General features: G+C 39.2%; 2 protein-coding genes across 2 annotated transcripts in view; both read right to left on the bottom strand.

The window, feature by feature from the left end:
- LOC129328985 (dnaJ homolog subfamily B member 1-like) overlaps positions 1–21,100 on the bottom strand; it is a 68,845-nt gene that overhangs the window by 6,057 nt on the left and 41,688 nt on the right. The window lies entirely within an intron of this gene.
- The window catches only part of LOC129328986 (PDZ domain-containing protein GIPC1-like), a 111,647-nt gene that overhangs the window by 48,875 nt on the left and 41,672 nt on the right, over positions 1–21,100 (bottom strand). The gene's annotated exons all lie outside the window — the stretch shown is intronic.

Below are 21,100 nucleotides of genomic sequence, written 5' to 3'. Positions count from 1 at the left end.
GGAAGTAACGGTTGCCGAGAGCCCGCCTCCCATCTTAATCGCCAAGGTGAAAAACGTTCGTCGTGCCACCGACTGCTTTTTTCTTTTTGGCCTGCCGAGTTCTGGCCGTTAGAACTCTCAGCTTCCGAGCTCGCGCCAACGAATCGGGGGGAGGAGGTAGTTGACTGCGCAGGAATTACGACCGTCTTGTAAACTGCCCAATTATATGGGACGAAGGAACTCCGCTCTCAGGCCACGCCCCTAGTTTGCCGGTACCGAAGCCAACCAATCCTCAAGAGTTTCAACATGGCAACCCGCCCCTTTCCTATAGCCGTGCTCTTGAGTATAGTATTTAAGTATATTGAGTATATAAACGAAACCACACATGGAACAATTAAAAGCCGGCTGATTTTTTTTAAAAAAGAAGACATTATTGGTCCTGTGTTAATAAATATCCAATAATAGCTTCAAGAAGAGGGGAAGGACGTTTCATAGCTGGGGAGGGAGCCTCTGAAGAAGACTTACTTTTTGTGACAACCTGTCTCACTTCAGCAGTCAGTAATATCCTACTTGTAATAGTCTTCCCCAGCTAGCAATCTTGCTATTGCGTTCTGGAACAAGTGAAGCTTCTGGAATGCCTTTCAGAGATAAGCAGCGCCACACAGCACATTGCAGTAATGAAGGGAGGAGGTGACAAGATTGGACTACCCTGATCAGATCACTTTTCAGTTCTTACAGGTAGGAAACTGGCTGGATCTGTTTAAAGACACTTCCTATTCGGGATGAAATCAGAGTGTCAGTCTCTAGATCTATCTTACAGCACTCCTATATGGCAAACCTAATTCCTTCTGGGGAAATCTGCACCAACCAACATAATCTCTTATCTGGAATGAGGTCCAGTTTCTTAGCCTTCATCCCACTTCATGCTATTTTTTTAAAAAATGTATACATCATATTTATCAGCCAATACAGGCTCTCCAGATACCTTTACACGTACCAGGAAGTATACAATTCAAAAGAAACTGAAACCAAACAAGAACGTAACAGAACACTAAAAAAATGAACAGCAGTCTTATAGAGCCTTAAAAACCTGGAGCTAGATTACATCAAAAGTTGTTTGGGAACATCCAGCAAAACCACAGTGCTTCTATGATTATATGAATAAGGTCAGGTGCTGACACGTGTGTCAGCTGCCAACTATATATTCACCTCACTGGAAAACTTGAAGCAAAGGCTGGATGGATGCTGTAGTTGTATATTTTTGCACTGGTTGGATGTTGGAATAGATCACCTCCAAGATACCTTCCAACTCTGTGACAGATTGGTCTACAACCAACCACAGTTTTATGCAGGCCAGCCAGCCAATGACCCCTTTGCTATTTCCTGGTATGTGTAACAAGCACATAAAGTACCAGCAACTTCCAAGTCACTCTATTTTGAACAGGTGTTTCCTGAAAATTCCTGAAATGTTCTCTTGTTTCTAGGAGATATTGTGCAGTATATTTATAATTCTTACGGCTGTTCATTATAGCATAGAACAGTCATATTTTTGTGTATGACAGTTTTGAAATGTTGCTTTATCAATGAGAGTTCAGGAAATAATTGCATATTGGCAAGTATTGGCAATTAGGAATTATTTCAGTTGCTTCTACTTAGTTGTACAACAACAAACTTCATGTGTTAAGGGACTTGATAAAAGATCATTCGCATGGGTTTTTTTTCCTGGTATATTCTATTACTAAAAAATTGCTCTATGGAGAAATTTACTGATCAAACGTTTAGTATGGCGAAACTCTTTGAAGCTTGTCTTTTCTAATTTTGCAAGGCTGTCTTATTCGGAAATGTGGAATATTTACCTATGGAGTTGTGGAGTTCTAGAATAATGGATAATCTTTTAAAATATTCTGCTACAGATATTTGCTCTCTTTGTTTTAATGCATTCTTGCAATTAATCTATGCCCAATGGCTGCACAGATGATCTTAAAAAGATGGTAGCTACAGTCCTTAGGACAGTTACTTAAAAACCAGTAGGACTTTTTTCCAAGTTAACTATGCATGGGATTGGGCTGCTTGCTGCGACAGTGGGGAACTGTCAAGAACTCTTTTTCTACTGCTGCTATATCTGCAAATATCATTCAACAAGAGGAGAGTTCGGCTGATGAAAGAATGGGTAAATGCCAGGCTATCTCCACCTTATTAGTGAGTCACCATCAGCCCATTTAATTTTTTGTACTTACTCTGATGACAAAAATCATTTGTAGTCAGTTTTGCCTGACTTTGAATTGAGTTGGAGAAGTTTTCTTTATTTGGGTCAGTTTGAGTCTCTTGCTCCATAGGAAGTTCTTAGTGATATGAAGGTGACTACTACTGTTACTCATCCTAGTGGTAAAAGTTGGGATTCAGGCTTATTCCTTTACGGGGTAGGGCTATCAATGCCTCCATCAGAGAGGGAAGAATTTGGTTTTGAAGTGCAGTTATTGAGGCCCTGCTCAGAAACTTACCTTGAGTGAAAATTCAGAACTACCTGTAGCATTGCCTCCAGTTCCATATGTACAGTAAAGTTTCTAGACCCCCGTTGATCTGCTTTTCAGATTGAGTGTGATATTATGTTGTTTTTATGGCCTTATTAAATAATCTTCATTTAGTTGAGCACTTGATATGGGAAACAGCACTGTAATTTTGGATTGTGTTTGTGTGTGATAAATGAAGGTGCTTTGGAAATACTGTATTTTGTTCATACAGTCTTTTCAAGAAATGAGTTGGGGAAAACTGGTTCTCTTTGTTTGGAACAGAACCTGGGCGACTTCCGGTTTGGATCTATGGCGGGCTGACGTTGTCTAGGGAACTGGACCATCCAAGTTGCTGTTTTTCTGGCTGGCAGGTGCCTCAACCGCCTGCAGCCCCCCGCTTTCAGGCAGAAAGTGGGCTGGAATGCTTTGTGACCCCGAGAGTGAGTGATCTCGGCAGAGGGGGGGTTCTGAATCAAGGACTCTCCCCCTGCCTTGAGGTCCCTTCGAAGAAGGGTGGCTACTATCTCTGCAGCAGCTTTGGAGTCAACGAGTTGGCATAAGACCATCATACCCAAGCCTCAGCAACAGATTTGAGCGAAGATTGGCAAAGAAGCAGCAATTATAACCCAAAAGAAAGGACTGAGAGGTAAAGATTACTATCTCCCCTTACGGACGTGATTTTGCCTTAAGGACTAAAGTTTCAATTTGGAATTAAAGATTTAAGTTAAGTGGAAGAGCTGTTAATGCCACCTGGGAAAAAATTGTGAGATTTTGAAGAAATTTAAAGCGTAAAAGAGCAAAAAAAGAACTTTTGTTTACATACCTGTGGTTTGGGAAATAGCGACGCGAAGGGAAGGAGTGTGGGAAACGGCGGAAATATCGCGAGAAAAAAGTTCGTTTACAGGAGCAGCGAGACGTGTAAAGAAAGGCAGGAAGTACGTCAGAGAATCAATGGAAGGAAAACAACAAGGAGCAGAAGAGGAAGCGGAAGTACGCCATTTTAAGAGAGGGAAAGGTTGAATGCTTCACCATAGAGTGTACCATAGAGAAAAAATGCCTGACATTTTGGATGGTGTAACAAAAATTTTTGGAGCTGTACCTAATTTTAAGAGACAGTTATAAATACAAAAATTGACAAATGAAAAAACGGAGCTTAGAAAGAGGGCGGACTTGTGGGCAGGTACTAAAGCAAGCCCAACGATGTCAAAGAAAGATAAGGACTGGCAGACAGCGATCGAAATCTTGGATAAAAAGGTAACAGAGGGAAATAAAGAGCTTAATGAGACTATACAAAAATCACAGCAAATCGTGTTAAAGGATATTAAGGAAGCAATAAAGTCGGAAGTGGCGGAATTGGTAAAAAATATTGATGAGATTAGAAAAGAGCTTCAAGTAACTCATCAGAAAGTTAAGGATGTGGAAATAAAAACAAAATTTGGCTACAAATTTAAAAGTAGAAATCTCAGCGTTAAGTGACAGGATGGCTGTTATGGAATGTAAAATCACGGAAAAACAACTGAGATTTAGAGGTGTCCCTGAATCTATGTCGAAATCAGCGCAGGATCAAATTACAGAAATACTAGCAGAGTTTTTAAATAAACAACCAGAGGAGATTGCAGCTAACCTAGATATAGTCTATAGAATTAACTCAAGCTATGCATTACAAAAAGACCTGCCAAGAGATATTATTGCCCAGTTAACTACAAAAAGAATGAAAGAGGAAATTATTAGAAAGCATTTTGAGAGCCCGTTGGTGATTGAAGGGAAACGGGTGAGAGTGATGAAAGAATTACCAAGGAGAATTTTGTTGGAGAGGAAAAAATACAGAGATTTAACCCAGAAGCTAAAAAATTTGAACATAAGGTACAGATGAGAAATACTGGAAGGTCTGAGTTTTGAATTTCAAACTTTGAGGAGAGTAATCAAATCATGGCATGACATGGAGGTTTTTATGGCAGATAATGAAAAGGACTTGCTCAAGTAGATCTTGAATATGGAGAGCAAATTAATATCGTGGAATGTAAATGGACTTAATTCACCTTCAAAACATAAGGCATTATTTCATTGGCTAGCAAAACAAAATTGTAATATAATTTGTCTACAAGAGACTCACATAAAGGATCAGGACTCTAAATATTTAAGAAATAAAAAATTGAGAAAGGAATTTCTGGCTTCAGCAAAACAAAAGAAGAGAGGAATTGTAATCTATATAAAAGAAGAATTACAACCAAAATTGGTTTTTAGTGACATTGATGGTAGATACTTGGCGATGGAATTTAATTGGAATGCAAAACCCCCCCTTAATTATGGGAATTTATGCTCCGAATGGTTCGAAGGAACAGTTTTTTAGAGAAATTGTGACACAATTAGAACAATTGACTTATGATCAGGTGATAGTGGCTGGAGATTTTAATGGTGTAGTGGATTTACAATTGGACAAAAAAACAAAGGCAGTCAAAAATAAAATGGGAAGATTACCAAAGTCTTTTTTTGAATTGGAAAAAGAGGAAAATTTGGAAGATATTTGGAGGAAATATAATTCAAAAATAAAGCAATATACACATTATTCGGCAAGCCACCAATCACTATCAAGAATTGATATGATTTGGGCGTCTAAAGATTTAGTAATATGGACAAAGGAGGTGGAAATTATGCCAAGAATAAGCTCAGACCATAATCCTGTTTTGTGGAGATTTGGAATGGGGCGTAAAAAATTAAGATGGAGAATGAATGAAGACCTTCTCCAAAATCAGAGTAACCTGGATGTTCTTCAGAAGGAGACAAAATATTTTATTCAGTATAATTTTGACCAAGGGGTGCCAATCCAGAAGGTATGGGATGCATATAAAGCAGTTATTCGGGGTGTATTAATTGACTTAAATGCTAGAGATAAGAAAAATAAGGGGAAAAATGAAAGGAGATACAAGAAAAGATTGCTTAAAAGGAGCAACAGTTGAAGAAAAGACCAGGGAAAAAGAAATTGCAACAGGAGATAAAAATTCTACAAGAACAAATAAAAGCAATGGAAAATAAAGAGTTGGAATGGGAGCTGAAAAGATTAAGACAAAAGTCTTTTGAAGGAGCCAACAAACCTGGAAAATATTTAGCGTAGCAAATGAAAAAAAAGAGGGAGAAAAAAATTATATGCAAAATTGTAGAAGATGGGAAAGAACTGATTGATCAACCAGCAATAAGCAGAGCATTTTACAAATTTTATGCTAAATTGTATCAGAAAAAATCTGTGGATATTAATTTGATTGATGAATATCTTCAGAGCATAAATTTACCAACTATATCGAATAAACTGAAAGAGAGATTAAATGCTAAAATTACAGAACTGGAAATAGTGGAGACAATACAAACAACAAAACTGGGAAAGGCACCAGGACCAGATGGAATATCTGCAAGATTTTATAAGGCAATGACTAAAGAGCTGACACCATTTTTGCAGAAGGTAATGAATGGAATACTGGAAGGAAATGGGCTGCCCGAAACATGGAATGAAGCAAATATTACATTGATACTAAAGGAGGGGCAGGACTTATTGAATGTTAAAAATTATGGACCAATTTCTTTAACAAATAATGACTATAAAATTTTTGCTAAGATATTAGCAGAAAGATTAAAAGGCTGGCTGATGGAATTTGTTGCAGAAGAACAAGCAGGTTTTTTGCCAGATAGACAAATTAAAGATAATTTGAGAGTGGTAATAAATGCAATAGAATATTATGAAAAACATCCAGGAAAGGAGGCCGGCTTCTTTTTTGTGGATGCAGAGAAGGCATTTGATAATTTGAATTGGGACTTTATGTTTGCAATTATGGAGAAGATGCAGATGGGAAAAGAATTTATACAAGCAGTGAAAGCAATATACAAAGACCAGTGTGCTGGAACTGTGGTAAATAATGAGTTAACAAAAAAATTGGAAATAAGAAAAGGAACGAGACAAGGTTGCCCACTTTCGCCATTGTTGTTTGTAATGGTACTAGAAATTTTATTAAGACAAATACGGGAAGATGACAATATAAGAGGCATGAAAATTAAGGGTTTTTCATACCAAGTAAAAGCATTTGCTGATGACGTAATGGTTATAATTGAGAATCCAACTCAAAATATGCCAAAGTTGTTAAACAAAATAAAAGAATTTGGGGACCTTGCTGGGTTTTATATTAATAAAAGTAAATCTAAGTTGTTATGTAAAAATATGACCAAGCAAAAACAGCAAGAATTAATGAAGATAACAAACTGCGAGGTGGTACATAAAGTAAAGTATTTGGGGATTGAGCTCACTGCTAAGAATATTGACTTGTTCAAGAATAACTACGATAAATTATGGCAACAAATAGATAGAGACATGATGAAATGGAACAAATTGAACTTGTCGTGGTTAGGCCGTATTGCAGTGATTAAAATGAATGTACTTCCAAGGATGATGTTTCTACTACAAACAATACCGATAGTAAAAGATAAAAAGCAGTTTGAAAAATGGCAGAGAAAAATACTAAATTTTGGGTGGGCAGGAAAGAAACCGAGAGTGAAAATGAAAGTGTTATATGATGCCAAGGAAAGAGGAGGACTACAATTACCTAACTTGAGACTATATCATGAAGCAATTTGTTTAGTTTGGCTGAAGGATTGGATATTATTAAAGAATCACAAGTTATTAGCACTGGAAGGATATAATAAAAAATTTGGATGGCATGCGTACTTATGGTATGACAAGGTCAAGGCAGATGCTATATTTTTACATCATTATGTGAGACGGAATTTACTTATGGTCTGGCAAAAATATAAGAGATATCTGGATGAAGAAACCCCATTGTGGATTGTACCAGCGGAAGTAGTGAACCCTAAAACGGAATATAATGGTGAGGAGTGGATGACATATAAAGAGATTTTGAGAATGGAACAAAGAACAGTTACAATTAAGGCAAATGAAGAATTACCATTTCAATATGGATGGTTTCAGTATAGACAAATTAAAGATTTGTATGATTCTGATCGTAGGAAATTAGTATTTAGAGCAAAAAATTCAGAGCTAGATGAATGTTTACTACAAGAGGGGGAAAATGATATCTAAGATATATAAGATTTTGTTAAAATGGTTTACAGAAGATGAAGTAGTAAAAGTGCAAATGGTAAAGTGGGCTATAAATTGTAATAAAGAGATTACAATGGAGGCATGGGAACATCTGTGGAGAAATACCCTAAAAATATCAACATGTACCAATATAAGGGAGAATGTATATAAAATGATTTATAGATGGTATTTAACACCTAAGAAATTAGCTTGTGAGAGTAGCCAAATGTCAGATAAATGTTGGAAGTGTAAAAAGCATGAAGGGACGTTTTATCATATGTGGTGGTCATGTGAAAAAGCTAGGCAATTTTGGGGGAATATTGTTGATGCTATGTCAGATATATTACAGAAAAAAGTGAGTAAGAACCCAGAGTTGTTATTGCTATGTATAAATTTAGAAGATTTTGCAACCCAAGATAGAACGCTAATGTTTTATATGACAATGGCAGCAAGGATGTTATATGCACAATTGTGGAAAACCCAAGAGATACCAACAACAGAAGATTGGATACAGAAATTGCTGTACATGGCTGAGATGGATAAATTGACAAGGAAAATAAGAAAGCAAGATTTAGAAGAATTTGTTACTGACTGGGGGAAATTTAAAAGACATTTGGAAAAGAAATGGGACGTTAAGGGGAAAATATGGTTATTGGATAATTATTAAGGGGGGGAGATAGGTCTTTACCGATGGTAACAACAAAGTTAGAAGATGTTAATAATAGTATAAGAAAAGATAATTTTTATGTTAGATAATGTATTAGTTAGAATAATGGATATAGTTAAATAATGGGTTGGAAAGCTGTTGGAAGTCTACCAGAAAAGGGGGGAGGGAATGGGTGGTGGAAACAAGAATATAGGGGTTAATAGAATGTATGTTAATTAGCATGTATGTTAACTCACCCAATAAAAATTTTTATTAAAAAAAAAAAGGAACAGAACCTGGTAGTACATTGTATTGACTGGCTCCGGGTGGTGGGTGGTGGGTGGTGCGGTGTTATATCACAAACTCAGTTTTCCCATCTCTTAGTATCAGTTATTTAACACTTTAAAGATTTTTAAAGGTGACAAGCAAATGCTAAATTATATAAACTTGCAGATAGTGCTTTAAAAATAAAAAGGCAGACAACCCACCTTCTTCATGTGAAGAGGGAAGTACAAGACGGGCAAATCAATCAGCATTTACTTCAATGATAAAATGTCTGTGAGAAAGGGGGAGGAGAGCCAGAGTTACTCTGAGGGAGAAAAAAAGTGTTCTTGAAGATGGTATAGTAGGACCTAGGAGTCATTAATATCCCACTCTTTCCCAGTATAGAGGTTACAAATGACATTTTCATCGAGCTGCCCCTACAACACTACAATCTCTTTCCCTCTCAGTCTCCAGCAGTACAGACTCCATCAGCATATGACAACATCATACAAAGACATCATCATAATACATGAAAACATTGTTCAAGAGATAGCAATCTATCATGCTCTGCCCATAGGCTTATGGAAATCTAATATCACCACCATGCTGAAAACTTCCATTATTTGCTGATAATAATTGTTTTGTCTGGATTAAATCCTGAAACTTGGTGTGTTTGGGTTTGGTTTTTTTTGAGGGGGAGGGTTCAAGTGGAATATGAGCAAATTTAGCATAGGCTTGAGTATTATTGTAAAATCTAGGTGCTGCATAACAGGCAGATTGCATTTGAGAGGTTTTTCATAGTGCAGGGTATTAAGATGTCAGTCTAAGGATAAAGACTCATAAAAGAGGGATTGGTTTAAAGCAAGTAGCCTTTGCCCTGGGCAAACAGAAGGCTTGGATTGTATATGCAATTGTGGGTCTTCCATAGGAATTTCTATGCTTCTCTTAGAGCGGAACCACAAGTGACAAAAGGCACAGGTTGGACACTTGTCAGCTTCCCTCAAGTTTTGATGGGAAATGTAGGCATCCTAGTCTTGCACCTTGGCTCTCTGACTGCTGTCCAATGGACTTTTCAACTGTCACTTGTCCAACATTCCGCCAAGCTGCCTACATTTCCCATCAAACTTGAGGGAAGCTGACAAGTGTCCAACCTGTGCCTTTTGTCACTTGTGGTTCCGCTCTTAGTGTCTGGAATCCAGGCTTAGCAAAAAAGAAAAAAAGTCAGCATCAAAATTGTCAAGGAAGCAAAACATAGCAGCAACAAAAGTGGGTTCTACAGCTTAATTCTTCACTTTGGAGTGCAACTTTTCCACAACTTGTATTGGAGCATTTCCCTTTTTGGAAGGAACCTTTGCATATATCTAAGGTTTCACTTCCTCCATGCCACTGAAAACCCAGAACTTTCATGCTATGGAGTCATAGTGCTTCATAATTCATGCAACGAGGAATTTAGCTTCAGAGTTCTGTGGCTGAGCCCTGTCCTTTGTGCTGATAAATCAAAGTGTCCTCCTTTGCCTCAGAGATGCTGCTATGATTGTGTGTCAAGGATCCCTAGTTGAGTCACCCTGTAGTGATTTCCCAATTCTGGGTGGGGCGGAAGAACCGATGTTGAAACAATCCATAGGAGACTGGATTAATGACAATAGGCAGGTAATGCAAACAATTTGGGGGTGGGGACTGAGCTGCTCAGCTCTCCTCCCAGATGTGTGATTCTACTGGATTAATAATTGCACTTGGATACCAAGGTTTCACTGCAGTAGCGGGAAGGAATACTTTCAACAAACTCTAGCCTACATGGCAAATAGGCTGTTAGGCTCCTGTCGAGGGGCGATTTATAGATACAATATCATTAACACCCTTCCTCATATAGCAGAAGTGCAAGACACTGCTTGGCCTGAAATATGCCAGCCAGGTAAAAATATTTCAAAAGGAGAGTCTGATTGGCTGGCTGACTAAACAACTTCTCCGTGCCCCAGAGAGACACTTAACTTAGGACAATGAGGCTCTCAGGAAACTCCTGACTCATCTCATCAACACTTGACCTTACTTCCCCTCATCCATTTACTGTAATCAAGCAACACCCAAGCTATCCAGCAAATCTGGTAGCCTTTCTCATCTGGTACTCAAAGGGCCATCAAGAACCATTTACACCTATAGTCCACCTCAGGTAGACCCATTAAGCCTCTCCCAACTCCATTGTCCATCTCCAGAGACAGCCATCAAGCTATTGTTTTGGGGGCGAAGATGTCAGCTTGCCCCAGGGAGCATTTTGGCCTATATCTGGACTCCCTAGCCATGAGAGAGAGAGAGAGAGAGAGAGAGAGAGAGTCTCTATGTGTGTGTATCTGTGTGTGTGTTTTGGATCTGTCTACGTGCCCCCGAATCCGTTTGGGCCTCTTCTCCTCATGAAATGCTGGTCATTTTGCTGCTGCCTCAGTGGACCCCTATCTTCAAGACTGGAACTATTGCCTTCCCTGCTTTATCCCCTTTTCCTCCTTGATTTTCTTACCCTTGTATGTATGCTGTGTGTGATTTCTGTACATTGACCCTTTTATTTCTCTTCAATAAAAAGACCTTTCCAGTTGTCTCCTTTAAGCTAATTCCTCCAACTAATTAAGAGACTACCTATTTGGGTAACATATTGTTTGCTGCACCATTCATGCTTCCGAAAGTCCTGCAATATTGTGAACACTTCAAAATATTGCTTTTTTCTTTCCTAAAGTGATCACATACACAGAATCCATGTACTCTTTCCCCCTGGTGCTGCAGCACCAGCACTTGAGGATTCTTCCAAAGCAACAAATAGGTCATGCAAGCAGACAATTCTTCCTGACTGTAAAACTGTGCACCTTACATTATGTATGGACTGTGTTATTGATGTGGTGAAGCAAGGAAATTGCCACCTGACCTGGCTAACACCTGTCAGATGTAAACTGGTAGAAAACATTGTTAGAACAAGAACTATTAAGCTAGCAGAAAAACAAGCCTTGCTGAAAATCAGTCAACATTTTGAAATTCTTTGAGAGCAGCAACATGTATTACGCACAGGTGATATGGTCGATATTATATAGTTCCAAAAAGTTCCTCACCAGAGGTTCCCGAGTAAACTGAGAAGTCAAAGTCTTGTTAAAGAACAAGCAATAGATGGTCCAGTAAGCAGACAATTCTTACAGACCAGAGAAGGGATTCCCCAAGGATCTTTGTTGGGACCAGTGCTATTTTACTTTCTAATAAATGATCCAGAATCAGGATGGGTTGAAAACAGTGAAGTTTGCAGATGATGTCAAAGTATTTAAGATGGTGAACACTCAAGCAGACTGTGAAGAGCTCTGAATTATCTGAACAGAATACGACTAACAAGAAAACAGATCTTCAGGGTCAGGTTCACTACCCTCGCCTGTTTGGGATCCATGGAGGTCTAACGCAGCTCCACTTGCGGAGCTGACCGGACTGCCGTTTTAACCGGCCGGCGGGGTGAAAATAGCCCGCGGCCGACTGCTCTCAGGCGGGGAGCAGGCAAAGAACGCTCAAGACCCTAGGGTGAGCTAGATCTCGGACGAGGGGGGGCTTTACACAACGAGTCTCCCCCCGATCCTTGAGGTCCCACCTTGCGACGGGTCGGCTATAATCTCTGCGGCAGTTTTGGGGCCAATTCGGCTGGCATAAGACCTACATACCCAAGCATCGATTGGGGGAAGAAGCTGAGAGGAGAACTTAAAATCGAAACAGCGATTACAACCCGAGAAAAGTGAAGAGAAGGTAAAGATCATTATCTTCTGAGACGGGACAGATTGATAAAAACAGAGAGGAAAAAAAGTAGATTTTTAAACTGCAACAGACTAGTGAAAAGGAGGGGAAGACTCGGCAGGAATCGAATTTAAAAAGAGACTAAGTTTAAAGAAGTTATTAAAGAAATGGGACTATTGTTTTGAATACCTGTGGCTTTGGAGCTGTGAGAAAAAGACACCATCGCGAGATCTGCTGTGGGAAGACGGGAGACAGGAAGTGCGTAATAACAATAGAGTGGCTGGAGAGAAGCGGCCCTTGCTGGAGGGCAGGAAGTAGGGAATCGCCATTTTTGAAAGGGGAAGGGTCGCGGCTTCAGCGGAAGAGGAAGTAGGCCATCTTGGATTACAAAATCATAGAGAAACCATAGAGAAAAGACGCCCGACATTTTGGACTCTTTAAAACTTAATTTCTATAAGAAGACCGGGACATTTAAAATAGAAAAACGTTAAATTTTACGCCACGGAGTTAAGGAAGAGAGCGGATTCGTGGGAGCGAGCTAAAGCAAGCCCCACGATGTCAAAAAAAGAGTGGCAATCGGCAATAGAAAACCTGGATAAAAACCTGGACAAAAAACTTTTAGATATGATTAAAGAACTTAAGGACACGAAATTGGAGCTGATAAAAGAGGTTAAAGAGGTTACACAGACAGTAAAATCGGAGCTGTCAGAAGTGAAAAAAGGTATGGAAACAATACGAAATGAATTACAAGGAACGCAGCAGAGAGTTAAAACAGTAGAAGACGCGATGGAGAATTTAGCAGACACGCAACAAACAGAGATGAGATTGGTGAAGGGGAGAATGTCAGTTGCAGAAACTAAACATATGGAGAAGCAGCTACGTTTTCGTGGCTTGCCAGAAGTGGAAGGAAAGTCAGCGCAAGAACAGATGACTGAGGTGTTGGCTGAGTACCTGGGGAAGGAGGAGGAGGAAGTTGTGGCTATCCTAGATGTGGCATACCGTGTGAATTCGAGAATAGCAACCCAGAGGAAACTACCAAGAGATGTGATTGTGCAGTTTACAACACGAAATATGAAAGAGAGGATTGTGACAAAACAGTTTCAAGATCCATTGGAGATTGATGGCAAGACAATTATTATAATGAAGGAACTGCCCAGATCAGTGTTACTGGACCGGAAAAAATATAAAGTGCTAATTCAGATTTTGAAGGACATGAAAATCAGGTACAGATGGGAGTTACCGGAAGGAGTGTCCTTTGAGTTTGGAGGGGCCAAAAAACGCATCAGATCTGAGCGAGAGATGGAGCGATTTATTAAGGACAATGAAAAAGACTTACCAACAAGATCATGAGTATGGAGTGTAAAGTATTATCTTGGAATGTAAATGGACTAAACTCACCGAATAAGAGGAAAAATACTTTTCACTGGCTACTAAAACAAAAATGTGACATTGTTTGTTTGCAAGAGACCCATATCAGAAAGCAGGATGTAAAATATTTAAAATCTGGAAAATTGGGCAAAGAATATGTAGCGGCCTCCAACAAGAAAAAAAGAGGAGTGGTGTTGTACATAAAAGAGGAGCTACAGCCAAAATTTGTTATGAGAGATGTGGAAGCTAGATTTGTAGCAGTGGAATGTATTTGGAATTTAAAGAGAGTGTTGGTAGTCGGACTTTATGCACCTAACGGTGCAAAAGAAAGCTTCTTTGAGGATTTAAGGAAGCATTTAGACGATCTTGCATACGACCAGATAATTCTTGCTGGAGACTTCAATGGAGTGACAGACTTGGAACTAGACAAAAAGACTACAACGGCACAAAAGAAAAGAGGACTATTACCAAAGCTTTTTTTTGAGTTGATTCAACAAGAGACTCTTGAAGATGTATGGAGGAGAGAATATCCTAAAAGCAGACAGTTTACCTTTTATTCTGCAAGGCATTCTACATTATCAAGAATTGATATGATCTGGGCCTCAAAAGACTTAGCATTATGGACTAAGGAGGTAGAAATAATGCCTATGGTAGGCTCAGATCACAACCCAATTATGTGGAAATTTGGAAAAAAGAGAAAAAGGAAAGCATGGAGAATAAATGAGGACTTGTTACAGGAAAGAGAGAATATGGAAATACTGAGAAGAGAGACAAAGTTTTTTATACAATACAACGTGAATAAAGAAGTACCAACCAATAAAGTTTGGGATGCTTACAAGGCGGTTGTAAGGGGCATACTAATGGACTTAAATGGTAGAGCAAGAAAGAAGAAAGAGGAGAAAAGACAAGAGATTGAGGAGAAAATAAAAGCCAAAGAAATACAGCTAAAAAAGAGACCAGGGAAAAAGAAGGTATACCAGGAAATTAAAATACTTCAAGAACAGCTAACAGCAATGAGCAATAAAGAATTGGAGTGGAATCTCAAAAGACTGAATCAAAAAGCGTTTGAGGGTGCTAATAAACCTGGGAAGTACCTGGCATGGCAATTGAAGAAGAAAAGGGAAAAGAAGATAATAAATAAAATTTGCGAAGATAACAAAACGTATTTGGAGCAGGCTACCATTAGTAGAGCCTTTTATAAATTTTACGCTAAGCTGTATAATAAAAAAGAAGTAAACAAAGAATCAATAGCGTCATATTTGGAGAAAACCAAACTTCCAGAAATCTCGGAAGCTTGGAGAAATAAGTTGAATAGTGAAGTAACTGACGAGGAAATAAGTAAGGCAATACAATCTGCAAATCTAGGAAAGGCGCCAGGGCCAGATGGACTTACGGCTAAATTCTATAAGACAATGGCTAATGAACTGGCACCATTCCTAAAAGAGGTGATGAATGGGGTTTTAAGGGATCAAAGGATTCCAGAAACTTGGAGTGAAGCGAATATATCATTGATCCCAAAAGAGGGCCAAGACCTGACTAATGTGAAAAATTATAGACCTATATCGCTACTCAACAATGACTACAAAATTTTTGCGAAGATATTGGCGGAGAGATTGAAGGGGTGGCTCTCGGAAGTCATAGAGGAGGAACAAGCAGGCTTTTTGCCAGACAGACAAATAAGAGACAACTTAAGGACAGTGATCAATGCTATTGAATATTATGACAAGCGTTGTGACAAAGAGGTTGGTTTCTTCTTTGTTGACGCTGAAAAAGCGTTTGACAATTTAAACTGGGACTTTATGTTTGCCACTATGGAAAAGCTACAATTGGGAGAAAGATTCATCAGAGCAATTAAGGAAATTTATAGAGACCAGACTGCAGCAATTGTGGTGAATGATGAATTGACCAAGAAATTGACGATAAGTAAAGGAACAAGACAAGGTTGCCCGTTATCTCCATTGTTGTTCATTTTAGTATTGGAGATTCTGATGATACAAATACGTCAAGATGATGAAATTCGTGGAATAAAAATAAAGGACTATTCATACAAGGTCAGAGCATTTGCGGATGACATAATGTTAATTGTAGAGGACCCATTGGAGAACATGCCAAGAGTGATAGATAAGATCAAGGAGTTTGGAGACTTGGCAGGTTTCTTCATTAACAAAAAGAAGTCAAAGATATTATGCAAAAATATGACTAAGCAGAAACAACAATTGTTAATGGAAACGACGGATTGTGAAGTAACAAGTAAAGTGAAATATTTGGGAGTCGAATTAACTGCAAAGAACATAGATCTATTCAAAAACAATTATGAAAAACTATGGACTCAGATAGAGAGAGACTTGATTAAATGGAATAGATTGAATTTGTCATGGTTGGGCAGGATTGCAGCAGTTAAGATGAATGTGTTACCAAGAGTAATGTTTTTGCTACAGACAATACCAATCATCAGAGACTCCAAACAATTTGAAAAATGGCAGAGGAAAATATCAGATTTTGTTTGGGCAGGCAAGAAGCCTCGAGTGAAAGTGAAAGTTTTACAAGATGCAAAGGAAAGAGGCGGAATGCAACTGCCCAATCTGAGACTTTATCATGATGCAATCTGCCTAGTTTGGTTGAAAGAATGGATGACATTAAAGAACAAGAAACTATTAGCCCTAGAGGGATATAAAAAAATATTTGGATGGCACGCATATTTATGGCATGACAAAGTAAAGGTCAACTCGATGTTCCTGCATCACTTTGTTCGGAGAAGTCTATACATAATCTGGAAGAAGTACAGAATTTATCTACAAGAAGGAACCCCTTTGTGGGTGGTTCCATATGAGGTGATAGACCCGAGAGCTGTTGATAATGAACAACAATGTTTAACGTATAAAGAAATAACTAAAACTGAAGCATCCAAACTTAGAATAAAGACACAAGAGGAACTATCACCTAACTACGATTGGTTCCAGTATAGACAGATCAGAGACTTATATAATTCGGACTCTGTAAAGGGAGGTATACGAATAGAGAATTCGGAACTAGAGCAGACCCTTCTTAAAGAAGATAAGAAAAGAATATCCAAGGTATACCAAGTACTGTTGAAGTGGTATACCGAGGATGAGATAGTTAAAACACAAATGGTGAAATGGGCTATAAACTTTAATAAAGAAATAACAATGGAGGCATGGGAATACTTGTGGAAAACTACAATGAAGACAACGACATGTATTAATATCAAAGAGAACATTTATAAAATGATCTATCGTTGGTACATGACACCAAAGAAGATTGCGCTAGGGAATTCGAATACTTCTAATAAATGCTGGAAATGTAAGAAGCATGAGGGCTCCCTCTATCATATGTGGTGGTCGTGTGAGGTAGCCAGGCAGTACTGGGGGGAAATAATAAGAGAAATGAGTGAAATTTTACAATTTCAAATTAATAAGAACCCAGAACTCCTGCTACTGAACTTGGGAATGGAGGGAATTCCAGCCCAACACAGGACGTTGATATTTTATATGACAGCAGCAGCTAGACTTTTGTATGCGCAAAAATGGAAAGTACAAGAAGTGCCAACTATTGAAGATTGGACTTACAAATTGCTGTATATGGCTGAAATGGACAAGATGACAAGAAAATTGAGAGATCTGGACTCAGGGCAGTTCAACACAGACTGGGAGAAGCTGAAACAATACCTGGAGAAGAAATGGGAGGTGGGAGGAAAACTGTGGCAGTTTGAGAACTACTGAAGTATTGAAGTAGAGGGGGGAGACTTTACCGGGGGGAGAAGAGATAAATGTGAATTAATAAGCAGTCAGATTAATAGATTGACATATATATAGATATATATAGGTTAACAAACAGAACATAGAGAAAATAATTAATTATAAGGACTAAATATAAGGAGCGATTAACTAACAATATTTTCTTTTTTTTTCTGACAAGTTTTGTACCAAACTGAACGTCTGAAGATATAGATGGGTCAAATTGATTGACTACGTGAGGAGAGATATATAGAACTATTATAAAAAGATAGAATGAGTAATATATATAGAGAATAAGTCAAATTGTTTGATATAAACGAATGTATGATCTATATGGTTTATGATATATAGAAATACCTGAAATTGAAAAATTGGGATAAATTGTTTATCTAAGATGGAAACAAAGGCTTACAGTTTGGGCATATAATGTTAAAAATAGTTAAGGATGTACTGCTTAGAATAATGGAGAATATATATTTGTTTTAGATAGAGGAAGCTAATAAAAGTAAGGGAAAGGGGACAAAGGGTTGGAAAGCTGTTGGAAGTCAACAAAAAGGGGGGGGAAAGGGAGGGGGTTAGAGATGAAAAAATTGGGGAAAATTGAATGTAAATGTGGAAATAATGGATTCTAACCCAATAAAAATTTTTCAAAAAAAAAAAAATATTGCTTTTTTCTTTCCTAAAGTGATCACATACACAGAATCCATGTACTCTTTCCCCCTGGTGCTGCAGCACCAGCACTTGAGGATTCTTCCAAAGCAACAAATAGGCCATGCAAGCAGACAATTCTTCCTGACTGTAAAACTGTGCACCTTACATTATGTATGGACTGTGTTATTGATGTGGTGAAGCAAGGAAATTGCCACCTGACCTGGCTAACACCTGTCAGATGTAAACTGGTAGAAAACATTGTTAGAACAAGAACTATTAAGCTAGCAGAAAAACAAGCCTTGCTGAAAATCAGTCAACATTTTGAAATTCTTTGAGAGCAGCAACATGTATTACGCACAGGTGATATGGTCGATATTATATAGTTCCAAAAAGTTCCTCACCAGAGGTTCCCGAGTAAACTGAGAAGTCAAAGTCTTGTTAAAGAACAAGCAATAGATGGTCCAGTAAGCAGACAATTCTTACAGACCAGAGAAGGGATTCCCCAAGGATCTTTGTTGGGACCAGTGCTATTTTACTTTCTAATAAATGATCCAGAATCAGGATGGGTTGAAAACAGTGAAGTTTGCAGATGATGTCAAAGTATTTAAGATGGTGAACACTCAAGCAGACTGTGAAGAGCTCTGAATTATCTGAACAGAATACGACTAACAAGAAAACAGATCTTCAGGGTCAGGTTCACTACCCTCGCCGAGCTGCCTGGACTGCCTCACACCAACCCCCATGACCACCCCACCTCACCTAGAAGGCCAGCAGCCCCCATACAAGGCGAGGGATGGGCTGGGCAGGAGGGGGTCCAGAAAGATGGGCCAATGCAGGAGAGGAGCACCAACCGGAGCCTGGCACCAAGACAAGCTGCACCAGCCCTTTGCATCATAGAGCAGGGGTGCCCACCCTGCGGAAGCTGGAAGAACATAGGGGAAGCATGCTCTGCCCAGCGGCTCTGACTGTGGGAGGTGGGGAAGGCACCATGGAGGAAGAAACCGCTTCCTGGGGCACCAAGGTCCCCGCAGCCTATTGGGTCAGCTGCAGGTCGGCCCCAGCCTCAGCAAGCTAACACCCACTTCCAGGAGCAGGTGCATCCTCAGGGAGGCAGTCACAGGGCAGCGGAGGCCCCGGGGCCAGCCAATCACCCAGCCTGTAGAGGCTTGAGGTGGGGATAGGGAAGGCCACCAGGTGGACCAGGGAGAAGTGTGGAAAGCCAACCAGCGGCCATGCGGGGGTGGGGAAGAACCCTCTGGCAGCCTCTGGTATAGGTGATGGGCCTCACACTAGGGGTGGGATGCTGGAGTCTCCATTAGGAGGGAGGGAATAAAGAGGGCTCAGAATCCCTCAGCCAGGGAGGAGAGTGGGAAACTGCTCCTTGCGCAAGGATAGCTTCCCAGGTGGGGAGAGAGTTCAGGGCTCCAAATCCGGCTTTTTTGCCCACCATATCTGAGGCCATAAAAGGGGAGCCCCCTAAGGAGTGGGCCCCAGTACAGGCCGACTAGGTGGCCCTGAGAGGACCCCCTCTCCTGGCACCACCCATATCACAGCTGACCGGTGGGAGACCGGCGCGGACAACAGGGAACATCACAACAGATCTTGGGGTTATTTTGGATGGCTCAATGAAAACATCAAGAAAACATCAAAAGCAAATTTTATGCTAGAGATTATTGGAAAATAAACTGAAAATAAAATGGCCACTATTATGTGTTTGTGTAAAAGCTATAGTTATATAATAGAGTTGGGGAAAGATGTAGAAAAAGGTAACTAAACTGATCAGAGGGTTAGGTATCTGAGAAAAACTAAAATGTTTGGGGTATTTACCAGAGAGATAGGGTAATAGAATTTTATACAATTATGTGTAGCGTGGAAAAACTAGAAAGAGAATTTATTTTCCCACTCTCACAAAACAAACTTAGTGTCAGCCTGACCTTGAACTGAACTAACTAAAGGAGAACTCAGGCTGGATTAAATGAGTTTAACGATGTATATGAGTGCAAGCTCTTGGTACCTGATTGACGTAAGTTAAATAAATGACTACAAATTCTCTGTGGAAAGAGAGCATGCAAAGTTCTAATTACACCATTATTAGAAGCAAGAACCTTTCTAAAAAGAGTAAACCTTAAAATATACCAAGTGTCTGCCTGGATATCACCAAATAGTGTATGAATCATAGCATTTTGTGACACACAAAGCGTTCTGTGACTCAACAGGATTCATTAAGAAAATACTGAAAAAGTCAAGTGATGGAGCAGGAAAATCTAAAGTCTCTTATCTGAATACAACAAATATATGACAACAGCTTAACTATCTCCTTCCTTAATATTTTTATGACTTTTAAAAATGAGAAGGGGGAGGGGAGACACTGGTTTCATTTTATGATGTTTTTGCACTGCTTAATCATTCTTGTTCTGCATTCAGAAATAGGATTTACGTAGCTTTAATGTGCTATAAAAATCCACCCCCACAGGCAAGATCCTACTATATATAGAAGCACCTCCTCTTCAGTAAAGGTGCTGTTTTTGGCTGCAATTTCTCTTTTGTTCTGCTGTTTTTAGGTTAATTGCTTCCTGTTTCTTAGGGATTGCTGGTCCCCCCCCAGGCACTCATGAATAAATGCTTGATATTTAGCTCTTAATTGGAGGAGAAGGGAGCCTAAGTATTTTTTTTTAAAAAACTTGTATCAAGTCAAAGTCACAGTTCATTAAAATATTATTATTATCATAACACTATTACAAATAACTACATTATACAGTATTTAGAGCATTGGACCAGGATCTGGGAGGTCCAGGTTCAAATCCCCACTGCCATGGAAGCTTAATGGCTAACTTTGGGCCAGTCAGTTCCTCAGCATAAACTATTGAATAGGATTGTTGTGAAGATAAAATGGAGGGGAAATGACTTTGTAAGCTGCTTTGGATACCCACTGGAGAAAAAAGCAGAGTATAAATATATAAATAAAAGAAAGATCAGTGACTTGTCTTCCTTCAAAGTTTAGAAAAACACAGTTTGTAAGTGCCCTTTCCCCTCACCCACAAGATGATTATGCATTTGTTAATTGCTGGTTCTTTGTTATTAATGGATATAGAAAGTTGTG

Source organism: Eublepharis macularius, chromosome 4 (assembly GCF_028583425.1).
Source record: "Eublepharis macularius isolate TG4126 chromosome 4, MPM_Emac_v1.0, whole genome shotgun sequence".
NCBI classification, from domain to species: Eukaryota; Metazoa; Chordata; class Lepidosauria; order Squamata; family Eublepharidae; genus Eublepharis; species Eublepharis macularius.
Note: the sequence above shows the minus strand (reverse complement) of the source record. Positions and strands in the feature narration are given on the sequence as shown.